The 26,796-nt window shown below is 45.9% G+C and overlaps 1 protein-coding gene across 1 annotated transcript in view; it reads left to right on the forward strand.

Moving 5' to 3' along the window:
• ALK (ALK receptor tyrosine kinase) overlaps nucleotides 1-26,796 on the forward strand; it is a 388,017-nt gene that overhangs the window by 252,995 nt on the left and 108,226 nt on the right. The window lies entirely within an intron of this gene.

Here is a 26,796-nt window from a genome sequence, read left to right on the forward strand (position 1 = left end):
CCCTAAGAAGCACAAAATACAGCGGGGGTGGGTAGAGGTACTTTGGCCGGTTAGTGTTCAATCACCTGAGTTTTTGGGCTATGGAGTCTTGCCCTTGAGACACTGCTTGCCCATGACCATGACCCTGGACAACTACTCAAAAACCAAGCTTAGGGTGCAACGCGGGCAACTCTTTTGAAGCCCATGAAGTTTGGGGACTTGACTCCCTGCCCACCGCTATGTGCCAGCTATGTGCTCCCAATCCATTCTATTCTCCATTTCCCATTAAACTGTATCCCTTTTTTTATCCTCTTTAACTTTGTTTTAAATTGTAGTAGACTTGTTGAAAGAGCGAACATTTTTATTTTTGATAAGAAAAAAAAAAGCATCTGAAGGGTTCAGTTCATCAGCCAATTCTAACATTCAGGGGTGGGCAACCTCGGCCCGCCAGCTGTGGTTAAACTACGAATCCCATCATGCCTCTGCCTCTAGGAGTCATGCCTGTGATCAGTGGCGGCTGGTGAAGTTTTATGATGGGGGGGCGCAATACCCCGCCCTTCCACATTTGGTCCCTCCCACTTCTCATAAGCCACACCCCTTATAGAATCCACCACTCCGTCCCCTGTATTCCACTCAATGTCAGGAGTATACAGCTCAGCGTCACAGCACAGAGTATATAGCCCCAGCATCACAAATCATGGTATATAGCGCAGCCTTACAGATCGGTGCAAACAAACTAAAATATGACACTGTTAGTAATGAAGTACTCGAAATGGGCAGGAGATTACCAGAGACTGCGGACATACTGCACAAGATTACCAGAGACTGCGGACATACTGCACAGGATTACCAGAGACTGCGGACATACTGCACAAGATTACCAGAGACTGCGGACATACTGCACAGGATTACCAGAGACTGCGGACATACTGCACAGGATTACCAGAGACTGCGGACATACTGCACAAGATTACCAGAGACTGCGGACATACTGCACAGGATTACCAGAGACTGCGGACATACTGCACATGATTACCAGAGACTGCGGACATACTGCACAAGATTACCAGAGACTGCGGACATACTGCACAGGATTACCAGAGACTGCGGACATACTGCACAGGATTACCAGAGACTGCGGACATACTGCACAAGATTACCAGAGACTGCGGACATACTGCACAGGATTACCAGAGACTGCGGACATACTGCACATGATTACCAGAGACTGCGGACATACTGCACAAGATTACCAGAGACTGCGGACATACTGCACAAGAGTACCAGAGACTGCGGACATACTGCAGAAGATTACCAGAGACTGCGGACATACTGCGGACATACTGCAGGAGATTACCAGAGACTGCGGACATACTGCAGGAGATTACCAGAGACTGCGGACATACTGCAAAAGATTACCAGAGACTGCGGACATACAGCAGGAGATTACCAGAGACTGCGGACATACTGCAGGAGATTACCAGAGACTGCAAACATACTGCAGGAGATTACCAGAGACTGCGGACATACTGCACAAGATTACCAGAGACTGCGGACATACTGCACAAGATTACCAGAGACTGCAGACATACTGCAGGAGATTACCAGAGACTGCGGACATACTGCAGGAGATTACCAGAGACTGCGGACATACTGCAAAAGATTACCAGAGACTGCGGACATACTACACAAGATTACCAGAGACTGCGGACATACTACACAAGATTACCAGAGACTGCGGACATACTGCACAAGATTACCAGAGACTGCGGACATACTACACAAGATTACCAGAGACTGCAGGAATTACTTGTCCTGCGACTTGGGACTTAAATGTTGCATGACAAGTCGTACCCCATGATTTCCAATGAGAACCGTTCATATCTGTGCGACTTCAAAGTAGTCCCTGCATTACTTTGGTCCCACTTTGATGCAACTTGAGGTCCATAGACCTCGAGAATACACAGGCATTGCTTACAGTCACATCAGAATTGCAGTAGAATTGTGCAACTTTCAGACTGCATTAGCCTGAAAGTCGCAAGATTCTGCCACAATTTTTTGGTGCGATTTTGCAGCGACTTGAAGCAATGCCTATGTATTCTGGAGGTCTATGGACTCAAGTCACATCAAAGTGGGACAAAAGTAATGCAGGGACTACTTCAAAGTTGCACAGATATGAACAGTTCTCATTGGAAATCATCGGGTCCAACTTATCCTGCAACTTTCCAGTCCCAAGTCGCAGGACAATTTGCAAGCGGGGGGTGGTGTTGACGGCCGATATTTTCCCTGCACATTAAGTATAAAAAAAAGTTTTTTTTTTTTTTAATAACTGGGGGGGGGGGGTGGGGTGGTCTGGTGGGGTAGTGTTACCGCCCGCTATTTGTGCTGTAATGATTTTTTACATAGAAAAGAAATGTTGTTAATAAATGGGTAAATGAATTATAAAAAAAAGATTTTTTTAATAACCGTTATTGGAAAAATCTTTTTTTTATAATTCATTTACCCATTTATTAACAACATTTATTTTCTATGTAAAAATTCATTACAGCACAAGTAACACTACAGCGGGCGGTAACACTACCCCACCAGACCACCTCCCCCCCCCCCCCCCCAGTTATTAAAAAAAAAAACTTTTTTATACTTAATGCTAAATTGAATCAAATATAAAAAATAAACTGTTAATAAGCTTAATATATTTAAATAATATTAAATAAAAAAAAACATTGATTGGGGGGGGGGTTGTTGCCTGGCATTATTTTCGCTGAATATTAAATATTAAAAAATATTTTAAAAAAATATTACAAAAATATAGCAGGGGGGGTGGAGGGTGGATGCCAGCCGCCGAATATTAGATAAAAAAAAAGACTGAATAAGCGGGGGGTGGGGGGTGCCGCCGAATATTAAATGCAAAAAAAAGCCTTTGAATAAGCGGGGGGGGGGGGTTGTGCCGCCGAATAATCAATTGAAAAAATTTATTTGAATAACCGGGGGGGGGGGGGGCCGGCCGGCCGAATACGAACATACTTTGTGGAAATCGCAAATCGCGGGAGGGGTTGGATGCAGCTGTGATGCGGCAGCCGAAGTAGAGACAGGCAAGCTTACCTCGTCCACGGTCGGGCGCACTGAGCTCTAGCTGACCCGACGTCACTTCCTGTTTTTCAAGTGACGTCGGAACGAGCACAGAGACGGGCGGGTGCACACAGACAGTGTATGCACCCGCCCGGCCATAACTATACACTCCATCGCGCCGGAAGCAAATGGCGCGATGGAGAGCGCCACAAAGGCATATTTTTTGTGCCAATGTAGCGCCGCGTCTGCAATCCCGTGATTGCACAGACGTGGCGCTACTCTTACAGGACTGTTCCCGGCGTCCGGCGCGCGGACATAGAGCCCATAAGGCCCTTTGTTGGGAAAAAAAAAATTCTTAAAGGGACAGATTTAAAAAAATTTTTTTTTTTTTTTTTTTTTTTTTACTGACTGTGGGATGGGGGGCGGCGCCCGGGCGCCCCTATGGACGGGCCGCCACTGCCTGTGATTGTCAGGGTCTTGCAATGTCTCATGGGACTTGTAGTTTCAAAAATAGCTGGAGGGCCGAGGTTTCCTACCCATCTAGGCCAATACCCAGCCAGCATTTCCAAAGCCTCCATAGAAGTCTATGACAACACTTGCTAACAGCACCTGAAGCTTTTGAGGGGCTTTTATTCAGCTTTAGCTTTGCTTTGTTTTGGAGGTATTGCAGGTATGAGATATCCCAGGATGCACTGGGAAACCAACAAGCAAACAGGAAAGATGTCATCAGCAATCACTTCCGCTTCATGGGCCAGATTCAGAAAGATCAGCGGATCTTTCTGCTGGCGTAACGTATGTCATTTACGTTACGCCGCCGCAAGTTTTTCAGGCAAGTGCTTTATTCACAAACCACTTGCCTGCAAAGTTGCGGCGGCGTAGCGTAAATCACCCGTCGGAATTCAAATTCGGCGGGTAGGGGGCGTGTATCATTTAAATGAAGCGTGTCTCCGCGCCGAACGAACTGCGCATGCGCCGGCCGCGACTGAATCCCAGTGCGCATGCTCCAAATGACGTTGGCAAATCGTCATGCTTTCGACGTGAACGTAAATTACATCCAGCCGTATTCGCAAACGACTTACGCAAACGATGTAAAAATTTCGAAAACTGGGCGTGAAAACGACGGCCATACTTAACATAGGATACTCCGCACATACCCCTCATATAGCAGGGGTAACTTTACGCCGGAAAAAGCCAAACGCAAACAACGTAAAAAAAAAGCGCCGGGCGGTCGTTCATTTCTGAATCGACGTAAATAGTAATTTGCATATTCCTCACGTAAACAAACGGAAGCGCCACCTAGCGGCCAGCGTGAAATTGCAGCCTAAGATCCGACGGTGTAAGTCACTTACACCTGTCGTATCTTAGGGATATCTATGCGTAACCTGATTCCATGAATCAGGCGCATAGATACGACCGAGCGCACTCAGAGATACGACGGCGTATCAAGAGATACGCCGTCGTATCTCTTTTCTGAATCCGGCCCCCTTACTTCGGGGAAATGCTGTAAAGAATTTGCGATCGTGCAGGAAGAAGGAGGGGAGGAGAAAGAATATTAGAGGAAGTTAATTTATTGATGAAAGGTCCACTTTAATGTATCACAGAGATTAGTCTGGAGATTTCAGGAAAGGTTCCTTTATTGTTTTAATTGTTTTAATACAATAAAGAAACTTTTTTTCTGAAGGTGTGAAATCTCCTGACTAATCTCTTCGACACATTAATGCCGGAGGGCCTCTGCAACACAAAGCCACCCGGGATTTTTGAGATACTTGCCTGACAATGAATGTGTGGATGGTTGGCAGCTTTGCTGCTCAATCTTGCTTGAACCTGACAGGCTGGATTTAGGCCAGGAAAAGCTCACTTACTGTAACAATAATATTGTTCTAACAAAGTAACATAAGAAACCCATATCGTTACGAGAATCCTTGGTCTGGAGATGCACTCTATAGTATATCATGGAACTGAACCTAGTTACTAAAATCTCATATAAACGGTAATATATGTAATGCTACACCCTTAGAAGCACACAGCAGCACCCTCGAGCCCTTACCCACGGCTCTGCACCCTCTTGAAGCTCTGCCAGTCCTGTGGGAAGGACTACAGTGCCTGCCATGTTGTTGGGGGTCCGGCTTTCTCCATAGACTGCATCGGAAGCCAAGCACAGCCCTACTTGGGTCCCCTTCCTCCCTGTACTGCCATCATTGCAAGGAGCAATATTCCGCAGCCGAAGGTAAACGTCCTGCCAGGCTGCTTAAAGGGACGGCCGACAAGTGCTACACTCTCCCACCCACCACAATTCTTTGGTCCTCAAAATACAAGTTTGTAAATACAAATTTAATTACACAGGGCTTATCATCGCTCACCCCTATGCTCACATCTACTGACCCCTATCCTCAGATCCACTGATTTCTTGCAGTACCGCAGTGGTGATACCTTTTGCTCTCTCTGGAGTTACACTTTAATCACCACTTTCAGAGGTGGTATTGGGTGTAATGCAACACCCTTAGAAGCACACAGCAGCAGCCTCGAGCCCTGTCCCACAGCTCTGCACCCTCTTGAAGCTCTGTCAGTCCTGTGGGAAGGACTACAGTGCCTGCTATGTTGTGGTGGCCAATCAGGATCCTCCTGCCACGCCATTTTTGGGGGCCGGCTTCCTCCATAGACTGGATCGGCAGCCAAGCACAGCCCTACTTGGGTCCCCTTCCTCCCTGTACTGCCATCATTGCAAGGAGCAATATTCCGCAGCCGAGGTAAACGTCCTGACAGGCTGCTTAAAGGGACGGCTGGCAAGTGCTACACTCTCCCACCCACCACAATTCTTTGGTCCTCAAAATAAAGTTTGTAAGTGCAAATTTAATTACACATTAAGCCCCATCGCTGACCCCTATGCTCAGATCTGCTGCCCCTATTCTCAGATCCACTGGTTTCTTGCAGTACCGCAGTGGTGATACCTTTTGCTCTCTCTGGAGTTACACTTTAATCACCACTTTCAGAGGTGGTATTGGGTGAAATGCTACACCCTTAGAAGCACACAGCAGCAGCCTCGAGCCCTGTTCCACAGCTCTGCACCCTCTTGAACCTCTGTCAGTCCTGTGGGAAGGACTACAGTGCCTGCCATGTTGTGGTGGCCAATCAGGATCCTCCTGCCCCCCCATTTTTGGGGGCCGGCTTCCTCCATAGACTGGATCGGCACCCAAGCACAGCCCTACTTGGGTCCCCTGCCTTCCTGTACTGCCATCATTGCAAGGAGCAATATTCCGCAGCCAAGGTAAACGTCCTGCCAGGCTGCTTAAAGGGACGGCCGGCAAGTGCTACACTCTCCCACCCACCACAATTCTTTGGTCCTCAAAATACAAGTTTGTAAATACAAATTAAATTACACAGGGCTTAACATCACTGACCCCTATGCTCATATCTGCTGACCCCTATCCTCAGATCTACTGACCCCTATCCTTAGATCCACTGGTTTCTTGCAGTACCACAGTGGTGATACCTTCTGCTCTCTCTGGAGTTACACTTTAATCACCACTTTCAGAGGTGATATTGGGTGTAATGCTACACCCTTAGAAGCACACAGCAGCAGCCTCAGGCCCTGTCTGATGGCTCTGCATGCTCTTGAAGCTCTGTCAGTCCTGTTGGGAGGACTACAGTGCCTGCCATGTTGTGGTCAATCAGGATCGTCCTGCAGCCCCATTTCTGGGGGCCGGCTTTCTCCCTAGGCTGCATCGGCAGCCAAGCACATCCCTACTTGGGTCCCCTTCCTCCCTGTACTGCTATCATTGCAAGAAGCAATATTCCGTAGCCAAGGTAAACGTCATGCCAATGCAAAAAAAGTTTTAAAAACGTCAGTTTTTTTCAGGAGCAGTGAATTTAATAATGCTAAAAGTGAAACAATAAAAGTGAAATATTACTTTAAATTTCATACCTGGGGGTGTAAAGTTAGCATGTGAATTAGTGCATGTTTCCAGTACTTAAAACTGTCTCTGCACAAAGTGTCATTTCTGAAAGGAAAAAAAGGCTTTTAAAACCGGCTGTGCGGCTATAATGAATTGTCGGCTCTGGCAATTCAGAGAGAATTCATTCACTAAAAAAAAAAAAAAACGTGGGGGTCCCCCCAAATTCAATTACCAGGCCCTTCAGGTCTGGTATGGATTTTAAGGGGAACCCCGCCGTCAATTTAAAAAAAATGACGTGGGTTTCCCCCCAAATATCCATTCCAGACCCTTCAGGTCTGGTGTGGATTTTAAGGGGAACTCCACCCCAATTTTTTTTAAAAATGGTGTGGAGTTCCCCCAAAAATCCACACCAAACCCCTTATCCGAGCACGTTAACCTGGCCAGCCGCAGAAAAGAGGGGGGACAGAGTGCGCCCCCCCTCTCCTGAACCGTACCAGGCCGCATGCCCTCAACATGGGGAGGATGTCCCCATGTTGATGGGGACAAGGGCCTCATCCCCACAACCCTTGCCCGGTGGTTGTGGGGGTCTGCGGGCGGGGGGGGTTATCAGAATCTGGAAGACCCCTTTAACAAAGGGGACCCCCAGATCCTGGCCCCCCATATGTGAATTGGTAATGGGGTACATTGTACCCCTACCATTTCACAAAGGAAGTGTAAATAGTTGTAAAAAACACACACCGTAGAAAAAAGTCCTTTATTAATAAAATAAAAAAAATCTAGCGGTGGTAATCCACTTGGTCCCGGGCTCCCCGCTCCAACGTTGTCTGTATCCAGCGACGGGTGTTCTCCTCTCCGGTCCAGCGATGAGAAGATCGTCCGGGATCCAGAGCGCAGCATCGCCAGCCTTCTCTCTCCGCCGGACACAGCCAGGCAAATGAGCGGCTGGAGCTTTGACATTTCTTATATTTGTGAGGCGGGGCCACCGTCACGTGATCCCGTCCTCCTCTGACGCACCCTCTGCTACGTCACTGGGGAAGTCCAGGCTTCCCCCTTGCGTCAGAGGGGGCGGGGTCGCGTGACGGTGGCCCCGCCTCACAAATATAAAAAATGTCAAAGCTCCAGGCGCGTCATTTGCCGGGCTGTGTCCGGCGGAGAGAGGAGGCCGGCGATGCTGCGCTGTGGATCCCGGACGATCTTCTCATCGCTGTACCGGAGAGGAGATCGCCCGTCACTGGATACAGACAACGTTGGAGCAGGGGGCTGGGAACGAGTGGATTACCACCGCTGGATTTTTTTTCTTTTTTTTTATTAATAAAGGACTTTTTTCTACGGTGTCTGTGTGTTTTTCAACTATTTACACTTCCTTCGTGAAATGGTAGAGGTACAGTGTACCCCATTACCAATTCACATAGGGGGGGCCAGGATCTGGGGGTCCCCTTTATTAAAGGGGTCTTCCAGATTCTGATAAGCCCCCCGCCCGCAGACCCCCACAACCACCGGACAAGGGTTGTGGGGATGAGGCCCTTGTCCCCATCAACATGGGGACATCCTCCCCATGTTGAGGGCATGTGGCCTGGTGCGGTTCAGGAGAGGGGGGGCACACTCTGTCCCCCCCCTATTTTCTGCGGCCGGCCAGATTACGTGCTCGGATAAGGGGTCTGGTGTGGATTTTTGGGGGAACTCCACACAATTTTTTAAAAAACTTTGGGGTGGAGTTCCCCTTAAAATCCACGGATATTTGGGGGGAACCCCACGTCATTTTTTTTTTAAATTGACGGCGAGGTTTCCCTTAATATCCATACCAGACCTGAAGGGCCTGGTATTTGAATTTGGGGGGACCCCCACGCTATTTTTTTTTATGAATGAATTCTCTCTGAATTGCCAGAGCCGACAATTTATTAGAGCCGCAAACCCGGTTTTAAATGCCTTTTTTTCTTTCAGAAATGACACTTTGTGCAGGGACAGTTCTATGTACGGGAAACATGCGCTATTTCACATGCTGACTTTACACCCCCCCTAGGTACGAAATTTAAAGGAATATTTCACTTTTATTGTTTCACTTTTAGCATTATTAAATTCACTGCTCCCGAAAAAACGTCAGTTTTTAAAACTTTTTTTGCATTGATACATGTCCCCTGGGACAGGACCCCGGGTCCCCAAACACTCCCCTGGGACAGGACCCGGGTCCCCAAACACTCCCCTGGGACAGGACCCGGGTCCCCAAACACTCCCCTGGGGCAGGACCCGGGTCCCCAAACACTTTTTAGGACAATAACTTGCATATTAGCCTTTAAAATTAACACTTTAGATTTCAAATGTTCGAGTCCCATAGACTTTAACGGGGTTCTAAAGTTCACACGAACATTTGGTGTGTTCGCAAGTTCTGGTGCGAACCGAACAGGGGGGTGTTCGGCTCATCCCTACTCACCGGTATAACCTCTGCTCTGTGTCTCCATTCACACACGGAGCCGCGGTTTGGCCCCACCTCCATCCATCTCCCGATTGGCTCACTGGCTGTGGTTGACAGCGGCTGCTGCCAATAGCTAATGAGGAGTACGAATCCCCAGAGAGGCAAGGCTCTCATGGACATCACTGGATCGAGAGGGGGCTCAGGTGAGTATTGGACGGGGGGGGGCTGCTGCAAACAGAATTTTTTTTTTTTATCTTGTGCCTTTACAACCCCTTTAATACAAGTGACAGATTGCCTCATGTATGTAATATTTTATCTTGCCCAGATTACCACTTTAAAATTACAACGTGGAAAGATATACTTTGTGGGCCAGATTCACAAAGAGATACGACGGCGTATCTCCTGATCCGCCGTCGTATCTCTGAGTTCCGTCGGTCGGATCTATGCGACTGATTCATAAGAATCAGTTCCGCATAGATCTCCCTTAGATCCGACTGGTGTAAGTGACTTACACCGTCGGATCTTAGGCTGCAATCTCCCGCCGGCCGCTAGGTGTCGCCTCGGTCTTTTACGCGTCGGATATGCAAATGAGGAGAACCGCCGATTCAGAAACGAACGCCCGCCTGTCGCTTTTTTTTTACGTCGTTTACGTTAGGCTTTTTCCGGTGGATAGTTACCCCTGCTATATGAGGGGTAGCTAATGTTAAGTATGGCCGTCGTTCCCGCGCCGAGTTTCAAATTTTTACGTTGTTTGCGTAAGTCGGTCTGGAATACAGATGGGTGCAATTTACGTTGCCGCGGAAAACAATGACGTCCTAGCGACGTCATTTGGAGCATGCGCACTGGGAGATTTCGCCGGCGGCGCATGCGGAGTTAAATCGGCGCGGGAACGCGCCTGATTTAAATTGTACTTTCCCCCTAGCTGCGGAATTTGAATTTCGCCGGGGGAGTTACGATCCGCCGGCGCAAGTTTCGAGGTAAGTTCTTTGTGAATACTGCACTAGCCTCGCTAAATTGCGCCGGCGGATCGTAAATCAGATAGATTACGCGGATCTAAAGATCCGCTAATCTATGTGAATCTAGCCCCGTGTGTTTTGTAAATCCGTTTGCCGCGTTACTTCCCTCAATGACGAGCCGAGCGTCCGTCCTGCGTGCACCGCGGCCCTCCTCCAACTCCTCAGAATAGATTGTGGACGGGTTATTAACTCCCCGTCCTGTTTTATTATTAATCGTTCGACATCAGCCGCCGCCGCCGCCGTACAGTGCACTGCGTCTCGGGAAGTCCCTGTATACGCTCGCTTAGCCCATATGGCCGATGCATTAAATATTTATTAGGAAAGCCGCGGGAGCAGGACGGAGCGTAATGACTGCAGGTTTACAGCGGACGCACGGCGACAATTAGCGCGGCCGCGTTCGGTGTATCTCCGCGATGTGCATATGTTTATCCGGGGCGGCGAGCTCCTGATAGATCGCTGTGCGGGCCGCTCACGCAGGCCTGTTTTTACATCTCTCACTCGCCCGTAATTAATTGTGTTCGGAGCGCAAAGGGAGGATCTGGTTATCGTAAAGTTGCAAGCGGATACAAGGACGCGCCAAACCGTTTATACCGCGATTATCGCTCAGCTGGAAATGGATTTAAAATGAGTAGATTATCGCCACGGCCTGACTCCAAACCACTTGTCTTCTCGCAGTTGGCTTTCAAGGAGCATTTTAATTAGCTAGCGCGACAAATTGGAAGTTTGGTTAACGGGGATCATCGGAGCGCGGTTATTGGTTCATTTATGAAAAAGTGTTGCAGTAGCAAAAAAATATACAAAAATGCCATTTATTACTTCTTACCAGTCCATAAAATGGGGTGGCTGCTTTAGTTTTTTTTCTTTTTTTCAGGCTTCTTTTTTCTTGTTACCGGGTGACAGTGTTATATTTATTATTGACTAAAATATTTTAGTCAACTAGATTGATACTATTTTAGTCTACTAAAATACGACTAAAACTAAAATGGCATTTTATTCAAAAGACTATAACTAAAACTAAATACAATTTATATCACAACGACTAAATCTGTGCCTGCAGTGTTCCGGGTTAGTTTTTTAACCGCTTCCCGACCGCCGCTCGCCGATATACGTTGGCAGAATGGCACAGGCAGGCAAATGGGCGTACCTGTACGTCCCTTTGAATTGGCCGCCTGGCGGGCGTGCACGCGCCGCCGAGCGCCCCAGGACTGTGCCCGAGATATTTATCAAAGTGGTTAATGAATTTCAACAATTTTTTTTATTCGGAAATATCTGAATTAAGGCCAACCCAGTTAACAAATTTTTCCTAATATTAGTAAATTCGAAAATTCAAAAATGCGAATATTCAAATATTCGAAAATTCGAAAAATCTAGAAATTTTGAAATTCGAAAAATCGCAAATTCGAAAATTTAGAAATTCGGAAATTTGGAAAGAATGGCACAGGCAGGCAAATGGGCGTACCTGTGAATTACCTTTGAATTGGCCGCCTGGCGGGCGCGCGCGCTGCCGAGCGCCCCAGGAGTGTGCCCGAGATATTTATTATAGCAAAAAGTAAAAAAATTTTTTTTTTTTTTAAAAATGCTTTTTCTTTGTTGTTTTTTACCAAAAATATGTAGAAGAATATGTATCGGCCTAAACTGAGAAAAAACGTTTTTTTATTTTTTTTTTTATAAATTTAGATATTTATTATAGCAAAAAGTAAAAAAAAGTATTTTTTTTCAAAATTGTCGCTCTTTTTTTGTTTATAGCACAAAAAATAAAAACCGCAGAGGTGATCAAATACCACCAAAAGAAAACTCTATTTGTGGGAAAAAAAGGAAGTCAATATTGTTTGGGAGCCACGTCGCACGACCGCGCAATTGTCAGTTAAAGTGACGCAGTGCCGAATCGCCAAAAAAAATGGCCCGGTCATTGGGCAGCCAAATCTTTCTGGTGCTGAAGTGGTTAATGAATTTAAAAAAAAAAGAAAAAAATCGGAAATATCCGAATTAACGCCAACCCAGTTAACATGTTTTTTCTAATATTAGTAAATTCGAAAATGAGAATATTCAAATATTCAAAAATTCGAAAATCTAGAAATTCGAAAAATCGCAAATTCGAAAATTTAGAAATTCGGAAAATTCGGAAATTCAAAAATTTGGAAATTAGAAAATACAAAAAAAAAGAACAAAAATTCAAAAGAACGAAAACTCTAAAATCTGAAATAATAATTAACTAAAAACAACTTAACTATACTATTATAACTATTAATTTTTACTATAACTATTAAATGATAGGTATTGGAATTTCCTTTCAAATTTGGCTGTTAGTGAACGTAACAAATACAAATTTATTTGAAGTTACGAATTATCCGAAATAACGAACGCCACATCCAAACGAATGGAACGCAACAAATTAATAAGAATAAATAACAATAATAATAATAACTTTTTATTATTATTATTATTGTTTATTAATAATTTGTTCCACCACATTTGTTTAGATGCGGCATTCGTTATTTCGGATGAATTCGTATTCGTTACTAGTGTTGAACAGAATACGCCATATTCGATTTCGCGATATATCTCGAATATATAGTCGAATATTCGAGATATATTCGCTAAATTCGAATATTCGTGATATTTTATCGAAATGAAATGATTGCGAATTTTCACTATTGCGAATGCGAAAATAATTGCGAATTTTCGACAACAGCGGAAGGAGCACTCTGATTGGCTCAGAATATTCGTGATATTTTGCACTCTGATTGGCTCAGAATATTCGTGATATTGTATCGAAATTTCGCAAAATGCGAATGCGATATTGATGGCGAAATTTCGGAAGGAGCACTCTGATTGGCTCAGAATATTCGTGATATTTTACAATACAAAATAATTGCGAATATTCGGCAAATGCGGAAGGAGCACTCTGATTGGCTCAGAATATTCTTGATATTTTACAATACAAAATAATTGCGAATATTCGGCAAATGCGGAAGGAGCACTCTGATTGGCTCAGAATATTTGTGATATTTTACAATAGAAAATAAAAAGTGTTTTGCATTGGTGGTGATTCTTTACTCTATCCATCTGTCACAGCCGTTTGTCAATCAAACACCTTGAAGATTGAACACGTTCATGCTGCATGCTTTGGACTTTTTTTCACTTCACATATCAAAGACATTTTTATGAAAGATTATTTTTCTATTATTGGGACTATATTTCTTTATATATTTGTTTCACTGTGTATTTCACAAGTTATTTGCGCTTGCTTATTTTATAATTTGCCCACATGTCTTGTCACTAGACATATTTTTTATTCTTGTAGAGCGACTCCATTTTCTGTCTTGTATTAATTTATGTTGTATAACATTTTTGAGTTGCTGCTGTATTCTCCCCTTTTTTTAAGGTATGCGCAATTTTTTCCTTCTTACAAAAAATAATAATATCAAACATACAAATATTCATAACATACACATACACAAAGCCCCCCCCCCCTTTTGCATCAGAGACAATCAGAGTTCTCCTACCACAGTTATCGAAAATTCGCAATCATTTTCGCATTGCATTAGCGAAAATTCGCAATTTTTTTTTTTATATTCGGCAACATAAAAGGATCGCCTCAGCTTAGCTACTCGGCCCAGGGTCTCTAATCATACCAGCAATGCTTTTAGACGTCGATAGGATGTGATCTGTTTTAAAAATAAAATTGAAAAAATGCGAATATTCGGAATAGCGAATATTCACCGCGAAATTCGAAATATATCGCGAATACTCGAATATGCCATATTCGAGCCGAATGTTCGCAATACGAATATTCGTGAGCAACACTATTCGTTACGATCACTAACAGCCAAATTTGAAAGGAAATTCCAATACCTGTAATTTAATAGTTAGTTATTATTAGTTAGCTATAATTTGGAATCTTTTAGCCAGATTCACGTAGAGATACGACGGCGTAACAGTAGATACGCCGTCGTAACTCCGAATCTGCGCCGTTGTACATTTAAGTGTATTCTCTAATTGAGTTACACTTAAATCTAGCTAAGATACGACTGCCTGCGCCGTCGTATCTTAGCTGTCTAGTTCCGCCGGCCGCTAGGGGCGTGAACGCTGATTTACGCCTAGAAGGCGTAAATCAGAGAGATACACTGATTCACGAACGTACGCTTGCCCGTCGCAATAAAGATACGCTGTTTACGTAAGGCATTTTCAGGCGTAAACTTAGTCCAACAAAAAGTTGGACTAGCCAATGTTAAGTATGGACGTCGTTCCCGCGTAGAATTTTGAAATTGTTACGTCGTTTGCGTAAGTCGTCCGTGAATGGGGCTGGACGTCATTTACGTTCACGTCGAAACCAATAAGTCTTTGCGGCGTACTTTGGAGCAATGCACACTGAGATATGTCCACGGACGGCGCATGCGCCGTTCGTTAAAAACGTCAATCACGCCGGGTCACGAATCATTTACATAAAACACGCCCATCCACTCACAATTTGAATTAGCCGCGCTTAGGCCCGCCCATTTACGCTAGGCCGCCGTAACTTAGGAGGCAAGTGCTTTGTGAATACAGTACTTGCCTCTATAACTTACGGCGGCGTAGCGTATATGAGATACGCTACGCCGGCTCAAAGATACGCCGCCCTACCTGAATCCGGCTATATTTTTTTTTAATTTTCAGATTTTCTTTCTTAGTTTCGGATCTTCTAATTTTCATATATTTGGATTTTCTAATGTTTGAATTTTCTAATTTTCTAATGTTTGAATTTTCTAATTTACATATTTCGATCATAACGATTGACCTGAAAAAAAAAAAAACACAGAATAAAACAAAAACGAACCCATTTTTCGGCACTGCACATGTCTAGTGCGTGTTGAAACCTTAATACCATAAATAATAAACATGTGATTTGATTTTTACTCCAGGAGTTTATAATGTTTGGCAGTTCTAAAGAAATAATGCATTAGAATGTAACAAAACCCATTCGATTTTAGTCGACTAAAATGTACTGGAGGTTTTTAGTCGACTAAAATACGACTAAAACAACTCAGATGACTAAAATACGACTAAAATTAAATTAAATCAAAATTTAAATGGCATTTTTAGTCAAAAGTCTAGAACTAGAACTATATCGAAATTTGAAGTCTGGTGATCCTGCCAGTAACACACTTCCTGTCCGAGGAGGAGAATCCTCACTCACTCTACTGGAGGAGCAGCATTGTCCCCTCAGACTGATTTGAGCTACAAACTCCTCCCACTCTTCTCATCTCCATTACATAGCAGCGAGGAGCTTTGTAGTTCACAAAAAGATAAGCTGAGAAAGGTGATAACGTTGTTTGAGATATCAGTTTAGTTCCAGTGGTCTCCAACCCGCTGCATGTGGGCCGGATGTGACTCTTTGCTTGACTTTACCAACCCCTGAAAAGCAACCCCACACCAAAATCCCCTCCCCCACCAAATGATTTGGACCGGTGCACAAAACAAGGTCCATAAAGACATGCAGTTGAGAGTGGAGTGGAGGAACTTGACTGCCCTGCACAGAGTCCTGACCTCAACTTCAGCAGGCCAGTCATGCTCCTCAACCCCAAACCTGCTCTAATTCGTCCCAAATGTTTTCAGGTTAAGGTCAGGACTCTGTGCAGGCCAGTGAAGTTCCTCCACCCTAAACTCACTCATCCGTGTCTTTATGGACCTTGCTTTGTGAACTGGTCCAAATCATTTGGTGGAGGAGGGATTATGGTGTTGTTCTTCAGGGGTTGGGCTTGGCCCCTTTGTTCCAGTGAAGGGAACTCTTAAGGCGTCAGCATACCAAGACATTTTGGACAATTTCATGTTCCCAACTTTGTGGGAACAGTTTGGGGGCGGCCCCTTCTTGTTCCAACATGACTGCCCACCAGAACACAAAGCAAGGTCCATAAAGACACGGATGAGCGAGTTTGGGGTGGAGGAACTTGGCCGGCCTGCACAGAGTTCTGACCTCAACCTGATAGAACACCTTTGGGATGAATTAAAGTGGAGACTGCGAGCCAGGCCTTCTCATCCAACATCAGTGACTGACCTCAAAAATGTGCTTCTGGAAGAATGGTCAAACATTTCCATAGACACACTCCTAAACCTTGTGGACGGCCTTCCCAGAAGAGTTGAAACTGTTCTTCAGTGGCGTCACTAAGGGGGGGTCAGAGGGGGCCCTGACCCCCCCCCCAACATTATGCTGTGTCCCACCAATTAAAACACATTTTTGTTTCTATATGTAGCGCCGCTGTTATAGCTGCAAAGGGCGGGGCCAACTCAATATTGAACCCTACGGACTAAGACTGGGATGCCATTGAAGTTCATATGTGTGTGTAAAGGCAGGCGTCCCAATACTTTTGGTAACATGGTGTAGCTTTATGCTGCCCAATGCCCATGGATAGGTGGATGGTTTTTAAATGAAAACTCCAGGTCCCCTCACAGTAGAAACATCGGTCTTCTCTTCCTCACCACAGCATGATCAATGCTCATTGAATAATGTGGATGCGAAGCACAATTAGCGTAGTATATTTTACATTTATTGGCAGCACACAAAGGTTACATTTACTTACTAAAATATACGTGTATCGGCTTCTCAGCAAGGAACAAAGGTCAATAGCTTTCCACGGCCTTCTCTCTCCTGTCATTGCCCGACTTCTCAGCGCGTTGACGTCACAGCCCCGCCTCCTGACGCGTTGCGGCTAATCAGGACTTTCTCAAAGATGCCAGTGTTGTGACGAGAAATGCCCCCTGTCGAATAAAACAAATGGGTGTACGTCCCTTTAAATTTTCCGCCATGTGGGGCACGCGCGCGCCCCCTGCCGCAAGCTTCGTGGCCGTGCCCGCGGGACCCGTGGACTCAATGTCCGCCAGTGTCCCGCGATCGTGTGTCACGGAGCTGCAGAATAGGGGGGGGGTGCCTGTGTAAACAAGGCATCTCCCTGTTCTGCCCAGTGACATGACACTGATCGTCTGCTCCCTGTCATCGGGAGTAGTGATCAGTGTCCTGTCACAGTGAGCCCCGCCTCCACACCGTTAGAATCACTCCCTAGGATACACTTAACCCCTCCCCCTAGTGGTTAACCCCTTCCCTGCCAGTGTCATTTACACAGTAATCGGTGCATTTTTACAGCAGTGATCGCTGTATAAATGACAATGGTCGCAAAATAGCGCCAAAAGTGTCTGATGTGTCCGCCGCAATATCGCAGTTTAAAAAAAAAATCACAGATCGCCGCCATTACTAGTAAAAAAAAATCTTAATAAAAATGCCATAAAACTATCCTCCTTCCCTTTTTTCTTTTTTTCTTTCATTTCTTCCTTTTTTTTTTCTTTTCTATCCCTTCCCTCCTTTTCATTGTCCCTTCCCTTTCTCTTGTTTTATTTTTTCTTTTTTTCTTTCAAGTGGAAAGTTTCTCCCACCCTTCATTTCATTCTTTCTTTTCCTTCCCTTCCCTCCTTTTCATTTTCCCTTCTCGTTCTCTTTTTATTGTTTTATTTTTTCTTTCCTTCTCTTTCTTTTCTTTTTTTTCCTAGTGGAGGATCTCTCCCACCCTTCATTTCTTCCTTTTCCCCCTTTCTTTTCTTTACCTTCCCTTCTTTTCATTTTCCGTTCCTTTTCTTCTTTTTCTTCTTCTAAGTGGAACATTTCTCCCACCCTTTCCCTTTCCTTTCCTTTCTGTTTCCCTTTGCTTTCCCTTCCCTCCTTTTAATTTACCCTTCCCCTTTTCTTTTTCTTGTTTTCTTTCCTTTCTTCTTTTTCTTTTCTCCCACCCTTCATTTCTTCCTTTGTTTTCCCTTCCTTTCTTTTCCTTCCCTTCCCTCCTTTTCATTTTCCCTTCTCGTTCTCTTTTTCTTTTATCTTTCCTTTTTTTTTCCTAGTGGAGGATTTCTCCTTTCCTTTCCTTCCCTTCCCTTCCCTTCCCTACCCTCCCCTTACCTTCCCTCCTTTTCATTTTCCCTTCCTCTTTTTCTTGTTTTCTTCTTTCTTTCCTTTCTTTTTTTTCTTTTCTTTTTTTTCCTTCCAGGTGGAAGATTTCTCCCACCCTTAATTTCTTCCTTTTCCCCCTTTCTTTTCCTTACCTTCCCTCCTTTTCATTTTCCCTTCCCTTTTCCCTTCCCTTTCTTCTTCTAAGTGGAACATTTCTCCCACCCTTTCCCATTTCCCTTTCCCTTTCCTTTTCTTTCCTTTCCTTTTTTTCCCTTTCCTTTCCTTTCCTTTTTGTTTTCCTTTCCTTTCCTTTTTGTTTCCCTTTCCTTTCCGTTTCCTTTTCCTTTCCCTTCCCTCCGTTTCATTTTCTCTTCCCTTTCTCCTTTTCTTGTTTTCTTTTTTCTTACCTTTCTTCTTTTTCTTTTCTTTTTTTTTCTTCCAAGTGGAAGATTTCTCCCACCCTTCATTTGTTCCTTTTTTTCTTTCATTTCCTTTCTTTTCATTTCCTTCCCTTCCCTCCTTTTAATTTGCCCTTTCTCTTTTTCTTTCTTTCCTTTCTTCCTTTTCTTTTCTTTTTTTTCTTCCAAATGGAATATTTCTCCCACCCTTCATTTCTTCCTTTTTTTCTCATTTCATTCCCTTCCCTTCTTTACATCTTCTCTTCCCTTTTCTCTTTTTCTTGTTTTCTTTTTTCTTTCCTTTTTTCTTTTTTTTCCTTCCAGGTGAAAGATTACTCCCACCCTTAATTTCTTCCTTTTCCCCCTTTCTTTTCCTTACCTTCCCTCCTTTTCATTTTCCCTTCCCTTTCTTCTTCTAAGTGGAACATTTCTCCCACCCTTTCCCATTTCCCCTTCCCTTTCCTTTCCTTTCCTTTCCTTTTTGTTTCCCTTTCCTTTCCGTTTCCTTTTCATTTCCCTTCCCTCCGTTTCATTTTCTCTTCCCTTTCTCCTTTTATTTTTTCTTACCTTTCTTCTTTTTCTTTTATTTTTTTTCTTCCAAGTGGAAGATTTCTCCCACCCTTCATTTGTTCCTTTTTTTCTTTCATTTCCTTTCCTTCCCTTCCCTCCTTTTAATTTACCCTTTCTCTTTTTTTTCTTTCCTTTCTTACTTTTCTTTTCTTTTTTTCTTCCAAGTGGAATATTTCTCCCACCCTTAATTTCTTCCTTTTTTTCCTTTCATTCCCTTCCCTCCTTTTCATCTTCCCTTCCCTTTTCTCTTTTTCTTGTTTTCTTTTTTCTTTTTCCTTTTTTCTTTTTTTTTCCAAGTGGAAGATTTCTCCCACCCTTCATTCCCCCCCTCCTTTTCCCCCCTTTCCTTTCCTCAATTTCCCTTTCCTTTTTCTTCTCTTTTTCTTCCTAAGTGGAAGATAATTGTATTGCTGCATGGGGGAGGGGGGTGGGGCTAAAATAATTTTCTCTCTGTAGATCCACTTTAAAAAAAATAAACAAAGAAAAGATATAAAATTTCAGTTTATAAAGTTTTAATCTTTATTGTAAAATTAAATTGACCAAAAACAGTGGCGGTGCGTCTATAGAGGGCGCTGGAGCCCCGCCCCCTCTGGCTCTCGCACCGCCACGGATTACAATAACATAGATTCATGCATTGCATAAATCTATGTTATTGTTGCCGGCTGCCACCGACTATTCAGATGGCCGGACCTTGAGCGCCGGCCACATGAATAACGGCAGCTGGTTGGCTGTGCGGAAGTGCCTATCTCAGCCAATCAGGTTCACCGGTTCTGGTTACGGGTAACCTGATTGGCTGAAGTGTCATCGAGGGCGGGAGAAGACATCGAGGAACGTGGAAGGAGGATGGCCGACCCCAGAAAGGTAAGTGCCGGGCGGGGGGAGGAGCATTTTACAGAGCACAGCAGCGACAATGGGCACATTGGCGACAATTGACACAGTGGAGACAATTAAAGGGCACCGTGACATCCATGGGCACAGTGGCGACAATTAAAGGGCACAGTAGTGACAATTGGCACAGTGGCTGCGTTTGATGGCATGGCACAGTGGCTGTGTTTGATGGCATGGCACAGTGACTGCGTTTGTTGACATGGCACAGTGGTGCGAATTGATGGCACAGTGGCTGTGTTTGATGGCGTGGCACACTGGTGACAATTGATGGCACAGTGACTGCCTTTGATGGCATGGCACAGTGGTGACAATTGATGGCACAGTGGCTGCGTTTGATGGCATGGCACAGTGGCTGTGTTTGTTGGCATGGCACAGTGGTGCGAATTGATGGCACAGTGACTGTGTTTGATGGCATGGCACAGTGGTGACAATTGATGGCACAGTGGCTGCGTTTGTTGGCATGGCACAGTGGTGTGAATTGATGGCACAGTGACTGCATTTGATGGCATGGAACAGTGGTGACAATTGATGGCACAGTGGCTGCGTTTGATGGCATGGCACAGTGGTGCGAATTGATGGCACAGTGGCTGAATTTGATGGCATGGCACAGCGGTGACAATTGATGGCACATTGGCTGCATTTGATGGGCACAGTGAGGCTGCAATTTTTTTTCTTTTTTTCCCGTTTGCGGCCCCCCAAAAAAATTTGAGCACCAGCCGCCACTGACCAAAAACAATTAAGAGTTTCCTTTTCCCTTGGGCGCCATCCCTCACAGATCTCTGTGTGGCCGATGGCTGAGAAGATCTAATGTGAAACAGATTTTCTTCCTGTATTTCGCTCCTCTGTGATTGGATCAGAAGGGCCGGCGCCGTATTTTGGTGGAATTATCAGGATCTTGTCTGGAATTAATGAAGAACTTTTTCCCATTAGTGATGCTCTTCAGGGCAGAGAAAGGAATGGATATTAATCCTTAATTAACATGATGTCAAATCTTCAGCCTGAGATCACTCAGCCGTATAATTCAGACACAGGTACCTGGCTTCCGTTCAATGGCTGATGAGTGACAAGTCCTCCTGTGCCCTCAGCCGGCCCCCCGAGGTTAATCAGCAATTGAAGTGATCAAACGCAATATATCAGGAGAGTGAGATAGAGGAAGGAGATATAAATTCAGACACATTTTTTGCTTGTTCAGAGATTCGGATGTGTCTGAATCTCCAAATAAAATAGTAACAAATTGGGCCAGATTCACGTAGGAGAGCGTATCTTTGTGCGGGCGTAGCGTATCCTATTTACGCTACGCCTCCGCAACTTAGACAGGCAAGTGCAGTATTCACAAAGCACTTGCTCAGTAAGTTGCAGCGGCGTAGCGTAAATCGGCCGGCGTAAATCGGCCGGCGTAAGCCCGTGTAATTCAAATGTGGAAGAGGTGGGCGTGTTTTATTAAAATGAGCCGTGACCCCATGCAAATGAAGCGCCGATCGTACGGCGCATGCCCAGTATGACGTTGAATTTACTCCCTAAGATACGCCGGCTCAATGCCTGTGACGTGAACGTAACCTACGCACATCCCCATTCACGTACGACTTACGTAAACGACGAAAAAAGATACACTTGTTCCGACGTCCATACTTTGCATTGGCTGCGCCTCATATAGCAGGGGTAATTTTACGCCAGACGTAAGCCTAACGTAAACGGTGTAGCGGGCGCAAGTACGTTTGTGAATCGGCGTATCTAGCTAATTTACATATTCGCCGCGTAAATCTACGGAAGCGCCCCTAGCGTCCAGCGTAACTATGCACCCAAGATACGACGGCGTACTAAGACTTACGTCGGTCGGCTGAAGCCAGATTACGTTCAAGAATACCGCGCATAGATACGACGGTGCATCTTGTAACTTACGCGGCGTATCAATAGATACGCCGGCGTAAGCTGTACGTGAATCTGGCCCATTGTGTTTAAAGTAAAGTAAAAAATGCCAGCAAATTTAGAAAAAAAACAAAACAGCGTGGGGATACCCACCCCAATCCCTACCAGGCCCTTCAGATCTGGTATAGATTTTAAGGGGCACCCCATGCCAAAATTATATAAAAATAAAATAAAAAAACAGCGTAGGGTCACCCCCGAAATTCCATACCAGACTCTCATCAGAGCATGCAGCCCCCTCAGGCCAGGATAGAGGGAGGGATGAGCGAGTCCCCCCCCTTTTCCTGAAGCACATGCCCTCAAAATGGTGAGGGTGCTTTTGGGCGGGGGGAGCTGTGACAGACCCATCTGGGACAGAGGGGCTTTTAGAGGGGACTGCAGGATAGCCTCTTGCCTACTGACTATGGGCCCTGGCGTTTGAGGGGGCTCTATTCTTTGGGAGTTGTGTGCCTGGGGGACCCTTTGGAGTTGTTTTACTCCGGATTCAAGTCCACGTGCCCCTGAAATACACAGACCCCGGGAACTGGAGGACCGGGTACAGATTTAGGGCCTCTATGCCCAAAACAACCAGATGTTGGGGTCTCCTGCTATAATCTGTCAGTGTTTAGTGTTACGTATCTCTCTCCCATTGTGTGCTTCCTAGGCGTGAATTCCCATTGTTAATTGAGTCACCTATTGTTGTCTAATCCTCTAGATCAGGGGTGCCCAACCACTGGTGCCCTCTGATGTGGCCTGCCACCCCCATTTCTGGGATGGTGGGTTGTCAAGCCCAGATTGGGGGTTCCCGATCCGCCATCCCTGAGCATCAGTGTGAGAAACGGAGATGGCACTAGAGGAAGCAGAGCCAATAGAAGTACCAGCCAGCAGTACCAGATAGCAGAACTCAGCAGCAGTACCCACCATCAGTACCAGATAGCAGAACTCAGCAGCAGTACTAGCCAACAGTACCCACCAGCAGTACCCACCATCAGTATCAGCCAGAAGTACCTACCAGCAGCACCAGCCAGAAGTACCCACCAGAAGTACATACCTTAAGTACCAGCCAGCAGTACCCACCATCGGTATCAGCCAGCAGTACGAGCCAGCAGTATTCTCCAGCAATACCAGCCATCAGCACCAGCCAAAAGTACCCACCAGCAGCACCAGCCAGCAGTACCCACCAGCAGCACCAGCCAACAGTACCCACCAGCAACACCAGCCAGAAGTACCCACCAGAAGTACCCTCCAGCAGTACCCACCAGGAGTGCCCTCCATCAGTACTCACCAGCAGTACCAGCCAGCAGTACCCACCAGCAGCACAAGCCAGAAGTACCAGCCAGCAGTACTCACCAGCAGCACCAGCCAGAAACACCCACCAGCAGTATCCACCTGAAGTACCAGCCAGTTAATTGAGTCACCTATTGTTGGCTAATCCTCTAGATCAGGGGTGCCCAACCGCTGGTGCCCTCTGATGTGGCCTGCCACCTCCGTTTCTGGGATGGCGGGTTGTCAAGCCCAGATTGGGGGTTTCCGATCCACCATCCCTGAGCATCAGTGTGAGAAACGGAGCTAGCACTAGAGGAAGCAGAGCCAATAGAAGCACCCATTAGCCGTACCAGCCAGCAGTACCAGATAGCAGAACTCAGCAGCAGCACCAGCCAGCAGTACCCACTATTAGTACCAGCCAGCAGTACCCGCCATCAGTACCAGCCAGCAGTATCCACCATTAGTACCAGCCAACAGTACTCGCCATCAGTACCAGCCAATAGTACCCAGCAGCAGCACCAGCCAGAAGTACCCACCATCAGTATCAGCCAGAAGTACCCACCATCAGTACCAGACAGAAGTACCCACCATCAGTACCAGCCAGCAGTACCCACCATCAGTACCAACCAGCAGTACCCACCATCAGTACCAGCCAGCAGTACCCACTATCAGTACCAGCCAACAGTACCCAGCAGCAGCAGCACCAGCCAGAAGTACCCGCCAGCAGTACCCACCATTAGTACCATCCAACAGTACCCAGCAGCAGCACCAGCCAGAAGTACCCACCATTAGTACCAGCCAACAGTACCCACCATCAGTACCAGCCAACAGTACCCAGCAGCTGCAGCAGCACCAGCCAGAAGTACCCGCCAGCAGTACCCACCCTCCGTACTAGCCAGCAGTACCCACCATCAGTACCAGCAAAAAGTACCAGCCAGCAGTACCAGCCAGCAGTACATTGCATTTTTATAACACTGATCGCTGTGAAAATGTGAATGGTCCCAAAATAGCTTCAAAAGTGTCCGATGTGTCGGCCATAATGTCGCAGTCACGATAAAAATCGCTGATTGCCGCCATTACTAGTAAAAAAAAAAAAGCCATAAAACTACGCCCTATTTTATAGACGCTACAACTTTTGCGCAAACCGATCAATAAAGGCTTATTGCGAATTTTTTTTTACCAAAAATATGTAGAAGAATACGTATCGGCCTAGACTGAGGAGAATTTTTTTATATATATATTTTTGGGGATATTTATTATAGCAAAAAGTAAAAAATATTGCTTTTTTTTTTTTCAAAATTGTCGCTCTATTTTTGTTTATAGCGCAAAAAATAAAAACCGCAGAGGTGATGAAAATACCTCCGAAATAAATCTCTATTTGTGGGAAAAAAGCTCGCCAATTTTGTTTGGGAGCCACGTCGCACGACCGCGCAATTGTCAGTTAAAGCGACGCCGTGCCCGAATCGCAAAAAGTGGCCCCGGTCATTGGGCAGTCAAATCTTCCTGGGGCTGAAGTGGTTAATAGACCAAAGGGAGGAAATAAGAGAAGCTCATTGTTGGGGTTTATATACATATTATATAATATTTCGGAATTTCGCTCTTTCTTTAGTTTGGCTTCGTTTCTAGAATTGATATTTATGGATTTTCCTCTCTCAGTGGATCCCGATTCACAGAAGGGGAAGATCAGGCCGGTGCCCAGAGGTGCCGAGGCTGGAGGGGCCCCCCGATGTCCCAGAGCAGTCACAGCCTCTCCATCTGCTGCATTGCCTGACCGCCGGCCCATGGAGCTCCCCCGCCATCTGTCACCGGGAATGTCATCACCCGTCTCTAGTCCATTGTGTTTACCGGAAATAATTGTATCTTATTTTCATGATTGTTCTTCTATGTTTTTTTTTATTTATTGTATTAAAGCTGAACTCCGGGCCGATAAAAGAGACACAAATGACGCAACTCCTCATTCATTGCTACATTGTTACATTTATATTTTCAACACGAGCAGTGGGCTAGATTCAAGTACAATTGCTCATTTTTTACGGAGGCGCAGGGCAACGTTTTTGCCCTGCGCCCCCGCAAAATTACTGCGCTGCCCTTGATTCACGGAGCAGTAGCTCCATAAATTACGTGGGCGCGCCGGCAAAATGCCCGGCGTAAGCGCGCGCAATTTAAATGATCCCGTAGGGGGCGGGAATCATTTAAATTAGGCGCGTTCCCGCGCCGATTGTAGAGCGCATGCTCCGTCGGGAAACTTTCCCGACGTGCATTGCGGCAAATGATGTCGCAAGGACGTCATTTGCTTCAAAGTGAACGTGAATGGCGTCCAGCGCCATTCACGAATCACTTATGCAAACTACGTAAATTTGAAATTTCGCGACGCGGGAACGACGGGTATACGTAACATTGGCTGCCCCTGCTAATAGCAGGGGCAGCCTTATGCGAAAGACGCCGTACGGAAACGACGTAAACTGCGTACGCAGGGCTCGCGCAACGTTGTGAATCGGCGTTAGTATGCAATTTGCATACTATACGCTGAGCACAACGGGAACGCCACCTAGCGGTCATCGCAAGAATGCAGCCTAAGATATGCGGGCATAAGAGCCTTATGCCGCGCATATCTTAGGCTGCAGTCGGCGTAACGAGGTTCCTGAATCAGGAGCATTCGTTACGCCGGGGCAAGTAAGCAATTGCGCCTGTGTAACTATGGTTACACAGGCGCAATTGCTTCTTGAATCCAGCCCAGTGTGAGTAACGGGAGGTCACCTGGTCCTGGTATCAGCCTCTTGCAGTCCCTGTCCAGTCACAGGCAGGGGATGGGTCAGGGTCAACCTGGGCTCAGAGGAAGGTGGTTGAATGATGCTGGCTGTCAGAATGAGGATCGAAAAAATGTACTGCAGGGCAGTGGCGGTGCGTCCATAGAGGGCGCCGGAGCGCCGCCCCCTCTGACTTCCGCACCGCCACTGATCAACAACACATCGATTCGTGCATTGCATGAATCTATGTATTGCCGGTGCCGCCGACTATTCAGAGGGCCGGCCCCCTGGTGAGCGCCGGCCATCTGAATAACGGCAGCTGGTTGGCTGTGCGGAAGTGTCTATCAGAGCCAGCGGCCCTCAGGCTGTAATCGGCTTCCAAATACTTATCCAGGGATGCACGGGGGGTGCGTTCCTTGGATAAGACTGACAGGCGTCTCAGCCAATCAGGTTCACCGGTTCTGGTTACCGGTAACCTGATTGGCTGAAGCGTCATCGAGGGCGGGAGAAGACATCGAGGGACGATGGAAGGAGGATGGCCGACCCCAGAAAGGTAAGTGCCGTGCCGGACGGGGCAGCATTTTACAGGGCACTGTGGCGATAATTACTGGGGCACAGCGGCGACAATTGGCACAGTGGCGACAATTAAAGGGCACAGTGGCGACAATTAAAGGGCACAGTGGTGACAATTAAAGGGCACAGTGGTGACAATTAAAGGGCACAGTGGTGACAATTAAAGGGCACAG

This window comes from Rana temporaria, chromosome 4, assembly GCF_905171775.1.
Source record: "Rana temporaria chromosome 4, aRanTem1.1, whole genome shotgun sequence".
NCBI classification, from domain to species: Eukaryota; Metazoa; Chordata; class Amphibia; order Anura; family Ranidae; genus Rana; species Rana temporaria.